The following is a 19,521-nucleotide window of genomic DNA, read 5'->3' on the forward strand; positions in this document are numbered from 1 at the left end:
AGGATGCATTTTCCTTGTTATTTACGCCGCCCATGTTAACCCTGAGGCTGTATACTGACATTTGCAGCTTTGCAGGGACAATGCTCCACTCTTGTTAGGAGACTAAGCCCACCCTATGGAAATAAATTACATTACAAAATAAGCTTTTGGGGACACCAGCAGATGAGAAATCACGCTCATGTTTCTCATCATCCAGTTCATGTTGAGAAGTCAGAGAGTCTTTTCCAAAAGCTCGTTACTTGTTATCGCCCAGGTCATTTGCATTTATGCCTTCCACTTTCCTCTGAAGCGAGGTGAACTGTACGCTTGGCCGTTCCGTTTTCTGAATATCAAGGAGGAAAACAAAACAAACAAACAAAAACCAACCCCCCCCCCCCACACACACACACACAAAGGATATTGTGTTTGGTTGTGCTGAGCAGCAGAGGAAGGTTTTAATTTTAAAACAAAACAAGCACTTCTAAGAAAAACTAAATATTGTGAAAGCACATCAATTCATATCATATTTAGCTAACTATGTGTTCCTGCCCTAAATCCAGGAACTATAGTTTATGCATTGGCTTTGTAACTGGCTGCTCTTGCTGTCTCAATCACCTGATGAGGTCGCCGTGACTGCTCTCCTCGTTCTCCCTTTCTCTCTCCCTCTCTCCCTCTCCCGCTCCCTCTGGCTGCCTGGCGGTCCTCAACCCAGATTCTCAGACCTCACAGTGAGATTTTGGAGCAAACCCTCTCCATTAGAAACAAACAAAATAAATTGTTTCCATTCCCCTAAGGAATGTGCTAAAGCCCTTTTTCCTCTTTAACATGGATGCAATTTAAGTTTGGCAAGAGCTGAACACAATATACCTCACTGGAAGGAGAGAGCTTTGTGAGAGAGACCCTTATAGAAAGACTGGCTCATCCTCCCTGTGAACTTAACATGACAGAAAGGGACCCAGTCATGCCTTCAGCATCCACAGTGTTTCTGCAGAACACTCACCAATCCCTCCATTGCACAAGAATGTATAAAGCACCTACTATCTGAAGATCCTTTGTGCACGTTCCTTCCTCGCTGTCCCTGCAAGGTGTGAAGTCAGTGCATCTAACGATATGCATTTCATTTGCTTAATCTCTAGCCCTTTCCACACCAGCAGCGACCAGATATCATTCAGTGACATTTCTCTTCATTACTCACTTAGAATCCTTCTTATCTGTAATGCTCCATAGAAGATGAATTAAAAGGAATTAAGGATAAGACTGTGGCCCGTTCCCTGCAGGTATTAAATGGAAATCACCTGAGATGATCTGTCCAGAATCGATCAAAGACAGTAATGTGATCAAGGGCCAACTTAGGCAGACCCAGAGAGTGTGCACATGACTCAGAAAAGCAACCCTGGCCTTTGCCTGTCTCTCCTTCCCTTTCCTGTACCTCATCAACTTTTGTAAAAAATCTACTGCTCGTGCATCTGCCGGATTCCAACATCTTTGCTCAAATACTGGAAACCATCATGTTTCTTCTGGACTGAAACAATCAGACCCAAATCAGTGAGGCCCGGAGGAAAGGTTCTTCCGAGGCCACATTGGAGAAGGATTTATTTGAGTTTCCTTAAATGTAGGATGCTAGATATTCCTTATGCACCCTTGCTTTCCCTACTAATCTTTTATTTATTGGTCATATTCACAAATTTAGCAAAACAGTTATTGAATCAATTTACATTTTTGGTGTCTTCCACTTCCCTAACCCCTAAGGTGCCCATCCTTGTAGAGCATAGCACATAGCTTTGTTATTACCCTTAGCTCACTTTAGTCCTAGCCTCAGCATTCTGGAACTGGCTGCTATATCTAGTTCACACACCCATAATGATCCTCATTTCATACCATCGAATAGTCTTTCTCCCATCCTTTCTCTCACATCCTCTCTGCTTCTGAGAGTCAGAAGATTCTCAGGTCTTCAAGTGAACTCTGACCTCATCCTGCTTCCTTCCTTAGTGGCTCCCATAAAGCTTTGATTCATGACTATCAGAGCAAGAGGAATACTGAGCCAGGGAGATACATTGGCTGGAGCAATGGGTTGACCTAAACACAAAAGCTGATTAACAGCCCTTGGAGGTCCAAAAGCCACTAGTGAGGAGGACTCTCAGTGAAGAGACACAAATTCCATTCATCACTATTTACACTGGGGCTTTTTCTATTTACCCTAGATATCTGCACAATGGGGACCTGACTCCTAAGGGGTCAACAAAAATAGGTGTGGAGAACAATGCACGAGCTGTGTTTAAACCTACAAAAATGCATCTCTACCCTTGATTAGGCTGCAGAGGCTAATGAAAATGTTAGGTTTCTTTGATTTGGCTGAACTCTGTGAGCTGTGTAGTAATACTGTTGATCTCATACTGACCCGAATCTGGCCCAAATGTGTGTCTTTGATTAATTATATTAAAATGGGGAGGATTGAGTTGATATATATGGTTTGGGAAATAAAGTTGTTTAAAATATTGGTCTGTGGGTGCAAATAACAAAGCATAGGCCATAAGGAAAAATAAAACCAAAGGTCATTTGTTAAGATATAAATCTGGAGCCTGAAGCATATTTCTTCCTCCAGAAACCCCTCCCATATGCACTGTCTCACAAGAGAATACATTGTCTGCATGACGGGCATGTTTCCTAGAATCCCAAATCCATGATCACCAAAACTAGATGGTCTAGCCTATGCCTGATTCAGCTGAATAAATCTAGCATATGCCTTTTTCAACTGAAGAAATTGTTGAATAGCTACAAATTGATAGCAAGTTATAAAGAGCATTAGGTGCCAACTGCGCCCTAGTTAATAAGAACCCAGTTACACGTCACGGAGGCTTATTGGTCATGCCTGAGACCATTTATACAATTACAGTAGCAGACTTTATAACCCCCAAATGAAGTGGTCATGAGGAATTTTGCCATTTACTGACCAGTTTCTTGCTTCCTAAAAACACGACATTCACATAAACGGCAATGGTAGCGCATTCATAGCCTTGCAGTGCAGTTGTGAATTGTCAGGCTCTCGTCATGGTAGATATTCCCTCCATGAACTTCACAAATAGAGGTTTGCGCTAGCTGCGCTGCTGATTGTACGGCCAAGACATGGGATGTGCTGGCAAACACAGCTTGAACGAAGACCATCCGTGTTCAGTGGACGCTGTGATGTGCCACACAGGTCCCCTTTGGAACAAAGGACTTACTTCCCCAGCAGCCAGGGATGCTGCCCTCTTCAGCCCGTCCTGTAAATCGTCTCAGGGGACTATCCTGAGGAGAACTGTCTTGCTAAAAGGTCAGGTTCCTTCCCTGTTTCAGCCCGCAACCCATAACCAGTCCATGAGGACATAAAGACCAGGCCCACCTACTCCGGTTCCTGGCAGTTCCGAAGGGCATGGCTGGCTGCAGAGCTCTTGATGGGTCAGCCATGCTGAGACCGCATTGCGGGCTGGTTTCTCCCTCTGCTGCACTGCTCATCCTTCTTCTCCCCTGACAGGCGCTGATGCTCAGAAACTCCCTAAGAGACCTACTGCATGCTGGTTTCCATCTCAGAATCTGCTCCCCAGGGAACCTGACCTGCAACACTGTGGCAGCCTGGGCCCCCTAGGTCTCAAGGTGATATAAGTTAGAAATGCAACACTGTCATTTAAAGGGCAAGCATGAGAATGACTGAAATGAAACAGACACTATCAAGGCTGACAAAGATGTGGAACCAGTGGGATTCTATATGCCAATGATGGGAGTGTAAATTGGTACATTCACTCTGGAAAACTCTTTGGAGTTATCTACTACAGCTGAACACCCAGAAGTGTGCCCTGCAGCTCCTCTCCTCAGTATATAGTCAACAAAAATGCAAACACGTGTTCCCCAAAAGAAGAAATCCAGGAATACTCATAGCAGCATGGTTTCGTGATGGACCAAACTGGAAAGAGCCATGGTGTCATCAACAGGAGAATAAATGAATCAGTCGTGTTGTGTTCACACAGTGGAGTACTATACAGCTGTGATAATGGAAGCCCACAACTCTACACTTCAGCATGGATGAGTCTCACAGATGGAATATTGAGCAAAACCAGCCAGGCACCCCCCCCCCGAAAAAAAAAAAAACACATACTGCATTTCATTCACATAAATCTTAACAATGAAACAAAATTACTTTGGTGTTCAGACTCAGAGTAGTGGTGACCTTGGGGGGATTAGCTGTGACAAGAAGGGGTAGGAGGAGGATATTTTGGGGGACTTATAATGCTCAGTAGCTTGGTGTGGGTGCTGGTTACTAGAGTGAGTTCACTTTGTGAACATTCATCTCCTGGACACTTATTATTTGTGCACTTTTCTGTATATGTGTCACAGTTAAGATGAAAGTTTACACAATAAAGAAAGAAGGAAGGGCAGATAAAAACACTAGGTGCAGAAATGTATAATCAAGGATGTAGACATGAATTCTCAGGACTTGAACAGGATCCCTGCTGTCCACTGCTGCGGACTCTTACAGATGAGGGGCCTGGGATCCAGAAGGGCTCGAGGCCATGTAGCCAGCTAACAGTGAATGGCTTGCTGGCCCTGTTTTCTCTTCACACCCCTTCAGAGAGAAGAGCTTATGCAGACACTACAGTCTCCATTCTTCTGTACTCAGTGCTAGCCATACAATCATTGAGGCAGCCTAATAAGCAAGACATACAATGTGCACGGAAATATGGCTTGAAAACGGACATGGAAGGGACATTGAGCCTAACATACTATGCCCAGAAGAACAGAGATGCTATCCATTTCCTAGAGGCCTCTTTCCACCCAGGAACTACTATTGGGCCATCCACACTCCTATAACCATCAACATAACTTTGTGTAGAAAGTGTGTCCTTATCTGTTTGCAAAACCAAATTAAGAGTCTGCAGAGAAAAAGTTTTGAGGCGTGAGCTAAATTACCACTTTCTCCTTGACTTTCCCCTATAATCTTTGGGAAGAGTGAAAGTTTGACTTGCTCCTTGCCGATTTGGATGCCTTTTATTTCTTTGTGTTGTCTGATGGCTGAGGCTAGGACTTCCAACACTATGTTGAATAACAGTGGCGAGAGTGGACATCCCTGTCATGTTCCTGACCTTAGCGGGGAAAGCTCTGTTTTCCCTCAGTGGGGAGAATGGTGGGTCTTTTGTATACGGCTTTTATGACTTTGAGGTATGATCCTTCTATCACTACTTTCTTGAGGGTTTTTACCAAAAAAACGATGTATTTCATCAAATGCTTTCTCTGCATCTATTGAGAGGATCATGTGGTTCTTGCCCTTTCTTTTATTAATGTGATGTATCACATTGATTGATTTGCAGATATTGAACCAGCCCTGCATCCCATAAATAAATCCCACTTGATCATGGTGGATAATTCTTTTAATGCATTGTTGGACCCAGTTGGCTAGTATCTTGTTGGGAATTTTTGCATCCATGTTCATCAGGGAAACTGTACCCTATAGTCTTTGGGAGAATATTAGAATACTCTACTCTAAGGACTTCTTCTGACACAATTACCTTCTATCATGGAATCACTGTAGTAAAAAAGAGCTAAGTTATGACTACTTTGTATGTGTTTAAAATAATGTTTCTTTTTCATAATTTTTAACATTTCTGTATTATTTTTGAGAGACAGAAAGAGACGGAGCTCAAGCAGGGGAGGGGCGGAGAGAGAGGCAGACACAGAATGTGAAGCAGGCTCCAGGCTCTGAGCTGTCAGCACAGAGCCCGACACGGGGCTTGAACCCACAGAACTGTGAGATCATGACGTGAGCCGAAGTCATACCTTTAAATGACTGAGCCACCCAGGCACCCCAACATGTTTCTTTAAGACTCAAATTTAGTTTAATAGATAATAGAGGCAAGCTTCGATATTAAAAGTGAAATCTGCCCCATTCCTTAAGTATGCTGTGTGTGTGTGTGTATGCTTGTATGTGTATGCATGGTCATGTGCATGCGCGCTTGTATGTGCGTGCACGGGTGTGTGTTTGCATGGGTGTAACTTGTATATGTGTAGATGCACATGCACAGCCTCTATTAATATGACACTGTTTACTAGGTGCATGTCACTGTGTGGAGACTCACAGCTCTCTGCTTTCGATTACACTCAGACTAGTCCAAAACCCCTCTGAACTAACCCTAATCAACTTGGAAGCCACCAGGCTCAGGCATGAAGCTGTCAAATGTGAGTGTTTGCAGATGTCAGTGCAGGATGGCAGGCGTCCAGGAGGACGGATCAAGGCTTAGTCACTGAAACATTCATGCCAGCGCATCCCAGTCCCAGAGCACCATCGCAGCCGTAAGGAAAATGTGTCGTGACAGTAAATCAATAACCTCTTGGAGACGATTCGTTTCTGAAATATCCCTGATTAATTATGCCAGCACACGCTTGGCAACACTACTTTGCTCCAGCATTAACCTAATGCTTTTTGCATGAAGCAGGATTATAACTGTTTCTCATAAGTCAAATTTGACATTTCAAATCGGGCTTTAAAGGTTTGGGTTATAGATTTTATAATGTCTTCATGTCAAACATAATTGTTCTTATTGCTGCTGGTAGACATTTGCCGATCAATCAGCATAACATTTATCGTAAACAAGGGTAAATGAAAACCACTTGAAATCATTGTATTTGGAGACTCAGTTGAGGAAGTTTCTTTAGGATTACAGAAATCTGCTCATACACTGTGATAGAGGAGTGTGATGAAATTATAAAGGTCACTGGGAACATATTACTGTCTCTCGCTTCAAAAAATTAATAACTCTATATATTTTGTGAATATGCAGCTTTAGTTTGGTGACTTAGTCCCATGTGAATATTGTTTGAGGCAAAGTAGCCCCCTTCTTCTGTAATAGTGAATTATAGTTTTCGTGCTTTCAAGATGAATGTATTATTTAAAATTTACTTATATATTGCATCCAGGAACTTATTTTTTATTCCTCTTAAACTGCTGGGTTTTAAAATAATAAAACTAAGGAGAGAATAGGGTTTACTTAAGAGAAAGTCTTACTATCTGTCTTTGAACAAAAGTTTACTGAGACCCTACTAAGTTTTCTGTGCAGTACAGAGAGCTGAACCTACAATGGTCAGTAAGATCTGTTCCTTCTCCTTAAAGAACTGTTCCCACTGCGTTGGGGTCTCCGTCCTTCATGTTAACTGTAGCATTATGAGCTATGTTAATATACTATATATTCACTCCAGCTTGAAAATGCATTAGCCTAGAAGCTCCCACGTAACTTCTTTTAATAATAGGCCATGAGCAGAACTAGGCAGTGTGCCCTCCCCTAACTGTGGAGGTGCAGAGGAATGATTCTTTAGTAAGCAGAAAATGACCCTGTCTTATGTATATACTACAGAGAAGGTCCCAAACATCCGGGGGTTGCAGTCAGAGAAAAGAGCACGAACAAAGGCATAAACACATAAGGCCTTTTGGGGGAACAGTGACAGCTGCCCGTATAGAATGGTCTGAGGTTAATCTAGAAACATAGGTTAAAACAATGGTATGAGCCTTTGAAGGCAATGCTAAGAAATTTGGACTTTGTTCTGAAGATCATGAGAAGGCTTTAGAGAAGGAAACCAAATGGTCAGAATTGTGTTTTTAGAGGAATACCCTAACATTGGAGGATGCTGACATATATGGATAAGTGGATTTGTTGAGCTGAAAATAAGTTTTAAGAAGCACGCCAATAACATTAAAATCCTAGTTTCTTCTTTTTGAAGTTTCTTTGTTAATTTCAGAGTGCTCCTAACAGTAGGTTTTGTGTTCTATATTTGTTCCCTAAACTTGTCAGTGCATCACAATCCTTGAGAGGGCTTTAGGTTGTATCAGCTGTGGAAACCCCTGATTACGTTTTCTCTCCCCTCACCTCCCACCTGTACCATATCCCCCATGGCTCTCCCTTCTGCCATTTTTCAACCCACCTCCTAGAATGCTTTTCAAAACTTCAAAACATTTTTGGGACACCTGGGTGGCTCAGTTGGTTAATCGTCTGACTATGGCTCAGGTCATGATCTCATAGTTTGTGGGCTCGAGCGCCATGTTGGGCTCTGTGCTGACAGCTCAGAGCCTGGAGCCCACTTTGGATTCTGTGTCTCCCTCTCTCTCTCTGCCCTTCCCCAGCTCACACTCGGTCTCTCTTTCGCAGAAATAAATAAACATTAAAAAATTTAAAAAAAAACTTCAAAACATTTTTAAGGAGAGTAGAGCAAGGAAAAGACAAAAAAGGTAGCATGAATAGCATCCCAGAAAGAGAGTGTTGTTCCATGTCAGCGGATTGGGGCTATTCTCACCTCTGCCCCTTTACCAAGCTGAGGCCCTCAGTACCCATGGGATTTACCCCCAAGCATGAACAGAAAGTCTGGCCTCATGGTCTTCTTTGTAAACCTGAGCATACAGCCATTCATCCCGCAGCCCCTGGAATCTTACCGAAGTGAATGGGGGTTGAGAGGAGGCAGGTTCCTTCTCTCAGGCACAGCCATAAAACCCACCCTTCTCCAATACCTGTTCTTCCACTAGCAATTTCCCTATCGTCGGGTCTTTCCCAGATACTCCAGAGGCAACGTGGCCCCATGGCTCAAAGGGTGGCGCCGAAGCCAAACTGTCCACGCCACCTTATGGTTGGCAACCTTGAGCAACTTTCTTTACTTGTCTGTGCCTCAGTTTTTGTAAAATGATTGGCAACAATATACGCTTCAAAGGATCATTGTGAGATGTAAATGAGTTTTAGTCCATGTGAAGTACTTAGTGGGATTCCTGGCACACAGTAAATTTTAGACAGTATTATGTGGCAACATGGGAGATCTCAAGTGGGAGAGCTCACAGAATAACTTCAATTATTTCTTGCATGTACCATGCAAGCCCCTCTTACTATAGGATCTCATATAATCCTCATACAACCCTAATGAATTTGGTCTTTTCTGAGGTGAGAGACTTTAAATTTGTATGAGCCTAATTGAAATGCATTCCCAAGAACGATAACCTACGGGGATTGAAAATCTCTGCTCTGTCCTGAGATATATTTGAAGAACCTGGAATCATGAGGGACACATAGAGTGCCGTTAGTATTTGCTGAGTGAACGAACAGACATCAAGCATGGGAAACAGTGTGTCTGTCTCCATAAAAGCACGGGTTTTAGAGTCAGGTAGGTCTGAGGTCTAAGGCTGGCTGCACCATTTACTAGAGGTACATGACCTCTGACAAGTTAATCCTTCTCTTCTTCCATTTCCTCACTTATAAAATGAAGATGAAAATAGCTATTGCTTTAGAGTTGCTGTGGGAACTAAAATATGATACTGGTGGACAGTGTCCAGCATAAAACTGAGCATATGTTAGGAGCTCAGTGAATGATAGCTATTCTTGTGGCTGTGTATTCAGTATGTATGCACATAAATTAATAATGGGGGAAGTAACATAAAACACAGCAATCACGTTTATGTGTTTACTCGTCAAATACGTATTTGCCAAAATTAAAGACTAGCTTTGTTTTTGTTCTTGTCCCTCTGTTGTCTTCAGCATCACAGTACTTTAGTGCTAAAATGGAAGAGAAAACAAGAGTGGAAGGGGGGCCCATAGGCGAGGGGGCTGCAAAGAGGTAGAGGCTGAGGAAACCCTAGAAGGAAGTCAGGGAAAGAATAAAGTCCATTCCACAAGAAGAGGCAAGTCAGGTAGAAGGAAAGAAGGGCAGGGGAGCAAGTTGGTAGAGGAATCTCTCCTCTCTCCAATCCGCCCTCTCCCCTGCCGCCGGCTTGCTCTGTCTCCTGTTAATACCCCAGTATGTTTCTTCTACTTCTATATTAAACTCCATGGAAGGAGTTGGAGCGTCTGGAGGTATCTCTGCTTCCTACAGGACAGAGTCCATATAAAGCACTCCATGATTTGGTTTATGCCCACCTAACCTGTCCAAACTGACTTCTTCCTTCTCCTTCATGTCCTGCAGTGGTGACAGACATATCAGTGATGTGTGCTGTGCCTTTACACACTTCTTAGCTTTGTGAATGAACTTCCTCCTTGAAGCCCTAGACACACTTAACGACCCAGTTCAAGTGTCTCCTGCTGCATAGAGTTTCCCCGTGTCCTGCCTGAGCAGATCGGATCACCGGCCATTGTACCATCACAGGTCTGCATGCTTGCGTGTGTCTCATCATATTATGATCATTTGACTGCCTGAGGACAGTCACGAGAGGTGTTGTTCTCTGAGAACCACAAACACTAATTGTACAATGTTCATGGAAGAAGTGAATATAGGGCCCTTTAAAGTTGCTTTTACAGCACCGATCAACTCTGGGGTCACATTTACAAAAAGAATTCTTTTTGGTGGCCCACTGGCTGCTGGGTCCACAGTACAACTCCCTAACTGTGCCACAGCCCCTGTGGATGCCTTCCTTGGGAAGATTCAGCAGGAGATATTAACTGGCCTCAAGTCATGTTAAAAATGCTTTTTAAGGGGTGCCTGGGTGGCTCAGTCAGTTGAGCATCTGACTCCTGATTTTGACTCAGGTCATGGTTCCAGGGTCATGGGATCGAGCCCTGTGTCGGTCAGGTTCCACGCGGAGTATAGAGCCTGCTTAGGATTTTCTCTCTCTCTCCTTCTGCCCCTCTTCCCCACTTGCACACTCTCTCTCTCTTACTTTCTAAAAGGAAATAATTACAATAAATAAAAAATTAAAATGCTTTATAAATGCAGAGATAATAACTCAGTAAAACAGTGCCACTGTCCCACTGTAATTATTTCTGTGATGCACCGTTTGCTCTTAATTGCAAAGATCTGCATGTCTTGGTTTAACGCGTGGCACTCTTTTGTTTATTTGGCCTAATTATTAAAACCATATCCTAACGGTTGTCAGGGCTAATGTTAGGACTGGGTGAGTCCCACATTCAGTACTGACCTCATGAAGAGTTTTGGAAGTGCCTGGAACATACTGGCACTCGATAAATACTGGTTCCATCTGAATCTGAGTTTCTGACCCTGGGTCCCATTTCTAACCTGATTCTGAGATGCCTGTGTAGACCAGCCGGAACAGGTACCTGATACCACAGCAGAGAGGGGCCATCAAAACCACTCTGGCAGTTTCCAGAGAAATTCTGTGCCATTATTGTACAAGCATTGCCACACTAAATGCGGCGCCCGGGCCCTCGAGAGCGGGAGGCTCGGTCTGACATGTGGAGAAGTGGTCAAGACGGGCAGTTCCCTATCATTCCAAACACTGAAATATCTCTACTGTGAAGCAAGTGAGGGAGGATGGCACATTTTGAGCTGACCCATTAGTAAAATCAGCAAAGACCATTTCTGGCAGCAGGATAAAACTCAGCAGGTTTTCCAAGTTAAAAATTTAGGTGTTTTAGAGCCTGTATCGGCTTTGTTTCCATGGTGCCTGGGATGTCATTGCAGATCCTCCCCTCCTCCCCACCCCCACCCTCACCCTCCCACTCCCCCCCTCAGCCCCCGCTGATTCTGGATTTACAGTCGCCCCAAGGGAAGACCCACCCAGTTCTGTGCAAGTCCCCACCCAGCTCTGCTTCTCCCTGAATTCATCAAACATTTGACTTATTTGGAGAGCCCAGAAGCTTTGCAAAGTTCGGATCAGTCAGCATTTTGTGATTTTTGCCAGACTTCCCTAATGTCACCTTTTCTTATGTTTTAGATCACATTTTGCGAATACAGTGGGCTTTACTTCAAACTTGGAAATCCCTTCTTGCTTTATGGAAGAATAAGATTTCTCTCTTTTAATAGCACCTTTTATTCTATATAAGTGGGGGGGGGGTGGAAAGCAAGCAAACAAAATATTGAAGTTACAGAGGCGCCTTGGGTGGCTCAGTCAGTTAAGCGTCCGACTCTTGATTTCGACCTAGGTCATGATCTCACAGTTCGTGAGATCGAGCCCCGTGCAGGGCTGTGTGCAGTAACAGCGAGGAGGCTGCTTGGGATTCTCTCTCTCTCTCTCTCTCTCTCTCTCTCAATAAATAGATAAGTAACACATATAAAAAATATTCAAGTTACAATATGGAGTGTACAACTTCCTGTATCCTAGATCAGTTTTCTAGTTGAAGAGTTTTATTTATGATATACCTATAAATTGTTAGGACACCAAAGGGACTCTCCCTTGCCCTGTCCTGCTAGGAAAGTCTGGTCATTTCTCTAGCCCTGCCTGCAGCCTGGATCGCCCCGATAATGCAGGTGCATGATGACACCCGTGCACACACATACAACCATCCTTCAACTTTTTATTTGTGGTCAAAAGTGGTCACAGGGATATAAGAAACTCTAGATATGCTGACAAACATGAAGGCGAGAACCACCGTGAGCTCTACTCTGCATCCAATAAACCAGACACCCTGGAAGCAAGGCCCAGCAATCTCATTTCTAACAAGCTCACCAGGTGATGTGATGTACACATTACTTTGAGAACACTCCCAGAGGTCTGCCTGTGTCCTGCAGATGCACACGGGCAGACATGGGATTACCAGCTCTCTTATTACCAGCTGAGCAGGGAATGGTCTGGTACCTCACATTCAAAGGCTGATTTTGCCCCCAAGGAGGAAACAGTTTTTGTCTGATGTTCACATGGTATGGGAGCAGTACTGTCCTATTAAAAAATATTTTGGAGATGGGCGCTTGGGTGGCTCAGTCGGTTAAGCATTTGACTTTGGCTCAGGTCATGAGCTCATGGTTCATGAGTTTGAGCCCTGCATCGGGCTCTGCGCTGACAGCTCAGAGCCTGGAGCTTGCTTCGGATTCTGTGTCTCCCTCTCTCTCTGCCCCTCCCCCGCTCGTTCTCTGTCTCTGTCTCTGTCTCTCTCTCTCTCAAAAATAAACATTAAAAATTTTTAATTAAAAAAAAAATATATATATATATATATATGCATATTGGAGAGAAGGGGAAAGACCAGAGATATGACAGTTGAACATACTCTTCAGATCTTGTCTATTGTTTTTTGTATTGTATTTTGTATCGTACACTCATATGGCAATTCTAGATTCCAGAGCTCTAAAATAACCCTGAGCCGTTCCCTAATTCATTCATTCTGCTTGCCTGAATTCACGCCATCACACAGCATAGTTTACATCCTTCTATTTATTCCACAATAAAGTTTATTCTAAGACTTCCCTGGAGTTTGTAGGCTACTGATTGCCATCACAGACACTCAAAATGTCTATCCTGGTGGCACGTCCGGATACTTCTTGTGCATTGTAAGCCTATTTCCTTAATCCTGTTAAAACCCTTAGATTCCTCCATCAGTACCTCCACTTCCTACTCATCTTCTCTCCATTCTTCTGGCAAAAGAACATCTGCTCAGAAAGCAAATAAGTTAGCTCCAAAAGGGTACAGCTATGACGGATAGGTCATCTGTTCCGGTGCATCGAGAGTGTAGCTCTGATGATAGATAATTGACATGGTGCAGGGACCTGGTGTTAAGCAATATTGACTCGCATAGTGAAAAGGTAATTTCTTCTCCATTACCTTTCAATCCCTCTGATTTCCTCTAGAGAAGTCTCTGTTTCACGCTAGTGTGTCTTTAATGCCCATCCGATGCCGACTGACTTCCCTACTGAGCACATACAGAACAGGTCTCAGAATAAGAGCCATCAACCAGACCAACCTATCTAGCCAACATGTAATAATATCAATTAATTTCCATTGTTCTTGTTTTTGTAATTATCTTCTATGTATGGAAAGTGATATTCTATTCATCAGAGTTTATAAGTCTCTTAAGTTTCCCTTTAAATACATGTAGTTTTTAATGTGAATTCGATAAGAAAATAATTTTTTTATTTAAAAATTTTTTAAATTTATTTTTATTTTTTAATTTTGTTGAAGCCCAAGTTAGTTAGCATATAGTGTAATAATGGTTTCAGGAGTAGAATTTAGTGATTCATCACGTACATGTAACACCCAGTACTCATCCCACAAGTGCCCTCCTTAATGCCCATCACCCATTTTTTTCCTAATTTATTATTTTTAATTTTTTTAATTTAATTTATTTTTTAATTTACCTCCAAGTTAGTTAGCATATAGTGCAATAATGATTTCAGGAGTAGATTCCTTAATGCCCCTTACCCATTTAGCCCATTGCCCCTCCCACAACTCCTCCAGTAACCCTCTGTTTGTTCTCCATATTTAAGAGTCTCTTATGTTTTGTCCCATTCCTGTTTTTATATTAGTTTTGCTTCCCTTCCCTTATGTTCATCTGTTTTGTCTCTTAAGGTCCTCATACGAGTGAAGTCATATGATTTTTGTCTTTCTCTGACTGACTAATATCACTCAGCATAATACCCTCCAGTTCCATCCACATAGTTGCAAATGGCAAGCTTTCATTCTTTTTGATTGCTGAGTCATATTCCATTGTGTGTGTGTGTGTGTGTGTGTGTGTGTGTGTGTGTATACCACATCTTCTTTATCCATTCATCTGTTGATGGACGTTTGGGCTCTTTCCATACTTTGTCTATTGTTGATAGTGCTGCTATAAACATGGGGGTGCATGTGTCCCTTTGAAACAGCACAACCTGTATCCGTGGATAAATGCGTAGTAGTGCAATTGCTGGGTTGTAGGGTACTTCTATTTTTAGTTTCTTGAGGAACCTCCATACTGTTTTCCAGAGTGGCTGCACCAGCTTGCATTCCCAAAGAAAATATATTTTTTTAAAAAATCAGGTTGCATGTAACAGGGCTGCATTATGATTTTTTACTGTTTTATGCCCTAGGCACTTTGCATTTCTGGGTCTTTTCCAACATTTATTCAGATATATATACAGATATATATACACTTACATATTCAGATATATATACACTTACACATATAAATATATATTGTATGTTTTATATAGTGTACATATGTGTATATATGTATTTATATATTATATATATAACATTTTATGACTGTATTAGCATAAAAATGAATATAATCTTCAACTCTAAAAGTTCATTTTTTTCTTCTGATTGTAAAAGAAATTAAAACACTTCCATGGGCCTTGGACACTGTGTCTACTATGCCTAATGCCTCGGTGAGCCCTCGTATGTGATATAGCAAAGCTTAAAATGCTAGCTCATCATGACTGAAGTTTGTGGTGCACTAGTTTAATGCAACCTTCTCATTTTACCCAAAAAAATATATACATACATATACTGAGCTTCACAAATGTACAAGAACCTGCTTGAAGTCTTATAGTGTGGTAAGACACAATCAGGATCCTCTCTGCAGGCTGACCTTTACCTTGGGGGGCTGGTCAGTTCATGGTGATAATCACCGTTCCATAAAGAGAACCCATCTGAACCCCATTTGAAAAAAACACAAGGGATGCAAAAACCCAAGATAGATTTAGACTTCCCTTTCTGGACACAATTTTCTGATCACAGTCTCATCAAAATTAGCAGCAATGGAAACTTGCGCTTGGGATAGGATAACTACTTACATAATAGAGCAGTGCTTTCCAGGATAGAGTTTATAGATCAGATCAAAGGTTTATTTCTTGTGCTGTCAACTCTTCATCTTACATAGTGCTTTACAAAAGCAAAAAAAAAAAAGAAAGAAAGAAAGGAATAAAGAAAGAAGAAAAAGAAGAAAGAAAGAAAGAAAGAAAGAAAGAAAAAGAAGAAAGAAAGAAAAAGGAAGGAAGGAAGGAAGGGAGGGAGGAAGGAGTCAAATCTCAGCAACTCAGCTGCGGGCAATTGTTCTGTTGACAATGCACTATAGAAAAACAGTCCAATACAATTCTTAAGAGCCACTGCTGGCAACCAGACTTTATCTCTTTCTTTGTTTATCCAGTGTGTGTCTATACCTGAGAAAACTTTAAAAGGTATTTGTTCTTGAGAAATAGAAACAGATCATTCCTGAGAATACTCTTTTTTTTTTTTTTTTTTCAGTTGTCAAATGATCCTTTATTGAAATATTTTCCTTTGTACTTCTTAAGTAGCTGGGCATTCCACTGTACCACTGTTAGTATCATCTATGATGTCATGAAAATGATGGCCATCAGCACTGCATCCCACACACTGAGAAGTCCCCAGGTTCTCTTTACTGGCTCTAGAGAGCTCTCTGACTATAAAGATCGGTACTGCATCTGTCAGGCAATGTTGGCCATCTCATCAAAGTGATACTTCCACTGTGCTTGATGGGCTTTTGCTTCTGTCTCTGGTTCCTGGGGGCCTTTGACACTGGGGGGAGAGGCAGAAGGTACTACTTAATCTGGGTCTGTCTATTCAGTATGGTCAGTTTCACTGTCATTCTTAGACCCTTCCAGTCACCTGTTGCCTTGGGATGTCATCATCCCATCATTGCCTTTTTGGGTGACAGACCCAGGGTCCAGTCTTGGCAGCTGGGGCAGACGTGGCATCGACTTCCCGGCTCATGCACTTAAGGTCTGTGACTTTGATCCCATTGGGGTGGAGTTTCGGAGACGTGGTGGAGGCAGCAGGTACCAGATCAACCCAGAGTGGGATAACCAAGAAAGTTGCACCTTGACCTCTTCTAGGCCAAAAGACGAAAGAGCTGCCTCCGGCCATCTTTATCATCACACCACTGAAAATTCCTGACTTTATGCCAGCTGGTTTTATTATTATTATTCAGAATGCTTATATACCACAGGAAAGAATACATTTGGCAAAATATATTCCTTATAGTGAAGACCTCTTTATTTTGGGGCTCAACTAAAAAAGAGTTCTGGCCAGTTGAATTGCAACATAAGTGATCTTCAATCATGCACTCCCACAGGTTTATTGAGTCAAAGATTACGTAACTATATCTTTTAAAAATATAATTCTAATATAGAAAATGGAGCCTAGGATTTGGAGACAGGACTGGTCTTGAACCCTTTCTCCAGCTCTGTGATCTTGGGCAAGAGAATTACCTTTTCTGAGTCTTTGTTACCTCATCTGCAAAATGAAGTTAATAAAACCCATTTAAGATGTTGTGTCAAAGATTAAATTATCTCTACAAATATTTATTGAGCACCTCCTATATGTCAAGCTCTTTCCTACAAATATCGTGGTGAACAAAACATAGGATTATCATTCTTGTACAGCAAGCGGTCTTGGATGGACTTGAATATTTGAATATTTCCTTCCTAGTTCTTAAGTCATTCAAGCAGAGTACTGCATGGAATTGGATTAGAACTGGATTTCTTGTACCTGTAGTTCTAAAATAATTATCCCTCTGGCTGCCCCAGATTTGGGGTAACAATTGGGCTGCTAAAGGTTACTTAGAGATTCAGCAAGCCCATTTACAGATTTTTCCCCTTTTTTTTAGTTTATAAAACCTTACCAACCCGCAGAGCAACGTCTGTATTTGCTAAAAATATTTTGTACTACTTTTGTTAATATATACTGTTTTTGTTAATATATACTTTTGTTAATATGTACTTTTGTTAATATATACTGTTTAACAGTAAATATAATTTGCATTATAGACTTTTAGAGAGGGAGATATATATTCTTTAGTGCCTGAAAATTCTGAATAAGTTGTTACCCTGAGATTTGCCCCTGGCGCAATTGGCACAGGCACAGCTGGCCTCAAAAAGATCTTCTGTTATTGATGATGTCATTGATGGAAAAAGTAGCTCCTTTTTAGCGGTGATGATGCCATTAATGAAGTGATCTAGAAAGATCTTCACTTTTCAAAGAGATTTTCTGACTGGCATCATCAGAGTACAGCCTAACCCTTCCAGGTGTGACATCTGATAATCAGCAAGTAGGCTAGGTAAAATAATGACAACCAGATAAGTAAGAATACTCAGATTAGTTATTTGAACTTATATAATATAGAAATGTGGATGATTTTATACTCAGTTTGGAACAATGGATGAAGAGGTAGAATTTAAACACTTTTTAATATTCACAAGTCAAAAATAATATATTGTCGCCATTCTATAACCCACACAGGCCATCCGAGTCAGCAATATCTTCGGTGTAAATGTTTGATTTGCAGGGATTTTTTTTTTTTTTCTGTGTGAGATTTGACAAGACTTGGCCTTGTTATTAGCTATACATTTGAATTTTACACATGAATGCACCATAGTAAAACTAGTTTTGGTGTTTCAAATCAGTGAAACTTCAGGCCAATGTCATCTGAGGTGACTGGATTATAGTGAAAAAAAAAACAATAAAATAGATCTTTAAAATACATACTGTTTCTGTATCAACACACATGTACATTTTGCATGGTTCCCTTCAGTGCTAATTATACTGTTTTAAAACAACAATAGAGAAGCAGAGAGTAAAAAAGTATAAAGTTACCCAACTGTGGAATCACCCACCCGACATTCTAGGAATACTATTCTCTAATTACTAATATATTGTCAGAACAGTTACCTAGAGGAGGACACTTAAAGCAAAGAATTTCTACTATCAGTATTTCTTTTAAAATCCTGTATTTCTGGGGCGCCTGCTCAGTCGGTTAAGCGGCCGACTTCGGCTCAGGTCACGATCTCGCGGTCCGTGAGTTCGAGCCCCACGTCGGGCTCTGTGCTGACAGCTCAGAGCCTGGAGCCTGTTTCCGATTCTGTGTCTCCCTCTCTCTCTGCCCCTCCCCTGTTCATGCTCTGTCTCTCTCTGTCTCAAAAATAAATAAACGTTAAAAAAAAAATTAAAATCCTGTATTTCTGTTTTCTCTATAAATATAAACAATATGTTGCTTCAAAGATGTTCACTTTGATATCACCACCATGTCTTTTCCTGCCACCTGGTTCCATTTTGCCATGACACTTATTAAATTTTGAAAATTATAACATTCAATTCCCTGCATTTTCTTTGAATATGCAAACAATACAGCAAGAGAGGAGCAAAGATTCTTTCATGGCCCTTAGGAGGTACTAAACAGAATTCAAACTTACTGGTGGTTCAGTTCTCAGTTCTGCCATCTTCTTACTCGAGAAACTCCCGTTTTGAAAGGCAAATCTATACCCTAACCCAATTTTACCTAAGATCTTTGTCCCTTATACCTGGCTATCAAATTTCAATACCAAGACAAGCTGATTTTCCTTTCTTGTCACCAAATTTCATCCACATCTTGGCCCACTAAACTGAGCATCCGAGTGGCCACTGCATCCAAACAACAAATGGGAAGGTCCTACCAAGCTTCTTTGGAGTCTGACTTCAAACATCATATCTAAATACATGTACTGCTGTTACAAACCAGTACATCCTTTCTGGAAGCTAATTTGGCTTCGTTTCCTAACCTGCTGCTGGTACACACATAATTTGGCATTATGTATCAACAGTCCTAAAATCTTCATAGACTTTAACCATAAGAAAATAATTTAACATTCAGACATTCAGACAAAGAATTCTACAAAAGATATTCATCATGACATTTTTCATAAATGAAAAATTGAAGATCTTATACTACTTAATGTCCAAGAACAGGAATTGGTCAAATAAATTTTAGTATATCCACAAAATGGAGTTTTAAGCAGCTATGGTCAAGGTTGATATTCTAGGAGGATTTCTAAAGTGGCATATCAAAAATTCTCATGCTACAGTCCAAAACAAGATTGTGTGCACAGTACAATGTTAACTATGTATAAATAATA

The 19,521-nt window shown here is 41.4% G+C and overlaps 1 protein-coding gene across 10 annotated transcripts in view; it reads left to right on the top strand.

The window, feature by feature from the left end:
- The window catches only part of AIG1 (androgen induced 1), a 244,814-nt gene that overhangs the window by 179,783 nt on the left and 45,510 nt on the right, over positions 1 to 19,521 (top strand). The gene's annotated exons all lie outside the window — the stretch shown is intronic.

The sequence above is a fragment of the Panthera onca genome, chromosome B2, assembly GCF_046562875.1.
Source record: "Panthera onca isolate mPanOnc1 chromosome B2, mPanOnc1 haplotype 2, whole genome shotgun sequence".
NCBI lineage: Eukaryota > Metazoa > Chordata > Mammalia > Carnivora > Felidae > Panthera > Panthera onca.